Genomic DNA, 2,500 nt, shown 5'->3' with positions numbered 1-2,500 from the left:
GCTCCCGGGTTCGGAAGGGAGCCGGTCCGGCGAAAAACTTGGTTCCGTCCCGATCGACCGAAAGGCAATGCGCCGGTCGCGGATGTCGGTACGGGGACGGAATTTCGTGAAAATCCTCGGCAAGATCGGCGAAAAGGCGATGCGCCGGCTCCCGGGTTCGGAAGGGAGCCGGCCCGGCGAAAAACTTTGTTCAGTCACGATCGACCGAAAGGCAATGCGCCGGTCGCGGATGTCTGTACGGGGACGGAATTTCGTGAGATCCTCGGCCCGTTCGGCGGAAAGGCGATGCGCCGGCTACCGGATTCGGTCCGATCCCTGTAGGCCGGCGAAACTTTGAATAAATCCGGCCCCTCGAGTCTCGCCCGCCGGCGACAAAGTCCCGAGGCCGAGTAATTTTTCGGATAGCCCGCGAAGGTTTCGTCCCGTAAGCCCACCGTGTTAACACCGCATCGGCGCCGACGTCCTAGCGGCCGGGCTCCTACTAGTAAGAGGAGCGAGTCGGTCGGGCCGGGTTCCCGGCGCCCGCCGGTCACCGTTCGGTACAGTGCGCCAGCACGTGCCGTACAGTTCGGTGTCGACCTAGCGCGGGCGTACGGGTACAATCCCGTATCCCCAGACCGTGAAACTCTGCTCATGTTCAATCGTCACTGCATTACCGCGGGTCGGTGTCTCAGACCGAATGGCCCTTGACGCGGTAGCAAGAAGTTCGCTCTCCGTTACGCACGGCAGGGTCGAACCTTTGAACGCACGCATCAACTCGCTCCGTACCGAGCGCCAACTCGAATACGAAAGAGATATCAATCCATCCCAGACGCTTTCAATCTAGCCGACGGGTACGGGAGATCGTTCGAACGCAACGCAACCGTGTGCCGCTTCGGCGGTACACGGAGTCGCGACCGGCCTGACGCCGGTCACGAAACACAACGTACAGTTAGACGTGTGGCCGACCGGGCCTGAGGACCCGGCGGCGATGGGTGGCGCACGTCCGAGCCTAGATTCAATGTCGAAGCTCCCTGGTTGATCCTGCCAGTAGTCATATGCTTGTCTCAAAGATTAAGCCATGCATGTCTCAGTGCAAGCCAAATTAAGGTGAAACCGCGAATGGCTCATTAAATCAGTTATGGTTTCTTAGATCGTACACACATTTACTTGGATAACTGTGGTAATTCTAGAGCTAATACATGCAAACAGAGTTCCGACCAGAGATGGAAGGAATGCTTTTATTAGATCAAAACCAATCGGCGGCGGGTACGTCCCGTCCGCCGTTTAACTTGGTGACTCTGAATAACTTTGGGCTGATCGCACGGTCTCGTACCGGCGACGCTTCTTTCAAATGTCTGCCTTATCAACTGTCGATGGTAGGCTCTGCGCCTACCATGGTTGTAACGGGTAACGGGGAATCAGGGTTCGATTCCGGAGAGGGAGCCTGAGAAACGGCTACCACATCCAAGGAAGGCAGCAGGCGCGCAAATTACCCACTCCCGGCACGGGGAGGTAGTGACGAAAAATAACGATACGGGACTCATCCGAGGCCCCGTAATCGGAATGAGTACACTTTAAATCCTTTAACGAGGATCCATTGGAGGGCAAGTCTGGTGCCAGCAGCCGCGGTAATTCCAGCTCCAATAGCGTATATTAAAGTTGTTGCGGTTAAAAAGCTCGTAGTTGAATCTGTGTCCCACGCTGTCGGTTCACCGCTCGCGGTGTCTAACTGGCATGATTGTGGGACGTCCTACCGGTGGGCTTAGCCCTCCGGGGCGGCCCAACTAATATCCCATCGCGGTGCTCTTCACTGAGTGTCGAGGTGGGCCGGTACGTTTACTTTGAACAAATTAGAGTGCTTAAAGCAGGCTATTTTCGCCTGAATACTGTGTGCATGGAATAATGGAATAGGACCTCGGTTCTATTTTGTTGGTTTTCGGAACCCCGAGGTAATGATTAATAGGGACAGATGGGGGCATTCGTATTGCGACGTTAGAGGTGAAATTCTTGGATCGTCGCAAGACGGACAGAAGCGAAAGCATTTGCCAAAAATGTTTTCTTTAATCAAGAACGAAAGTTAGAGGTTCGAAGGCGATCAGATACCGCCCTAGTTCTAACCATAAACGATGCCAGCTAGCGATCCGCCGAAGTTCCTCCGATGACTCGGCGGGCAGCTTCCGGGAAACCAAAGCTTTTGGGTTCCGGGGGAAGTATGGTTGCAAAGCTGAAACTTAAAGGAATTGACGGAAGGGCACCACCAGGAGTGGAGCCTGCGGCTTAATTTGACTCAACACGGGAAACCTCACCAGGCCCGGACACCGGAAGGATTGACAGATTGAGAGCTCTTTCTTGATTCGGTGGGTGGTGGTGCATGGCCGTTCTTAGTTGGTGGAGCGATTTGTCTGGTTAATTCCGATAACGAACGAGACTCTAGCCTGCTAAATAGGCGTACTTTCCGGTATCTCGAAGGCCCCCGGCTTCGGTCGGGCGGTTTTTACTACCGGCGTACAAATAAATC

General features: G+C 54.8%; 1 non-coding gene across 1 annotated transcript in view; it reads left to right on the top strand.

Annotated features, from left to right (window-relative positions):
- The first annotated feature begins 1,010 nt into the window (after positions 1-1,010).
- The window catches only part of LOC124415531, a 1,913-nt gene continuing 423 nt past the window's right edge, over positions 1,011-2,500 (top strand). Inside the window, exon 1 of the ribosomal RNA XR_006930478.1 lies at positions 1,011-2,500. This exon is cut by the window's right edge and continues 423 nt beyond it. This is a non-coding gene — a ribosomal RNA (small subunit ribosomal RNA).

This window comes from Diprion similis, unplaced genomic scaffold, assembly GCF_021155765.1.
Source record: "Diprion similis isolate iyDipSimi1 unplaced genomic scaffold, iyDipSimi1.1 ptg000060l, whole genome shotgun sequence".
NCBI lineage: Eukaryota > Metazoa > Arthropoda > Insecta > Hymenoptera > Diprionidae > Diprion > Diprion similis.
Note: the sequence above shows the minus strand (reverse complement) of the source record. Positions and strands in the feature narration are given on the sequence as shown.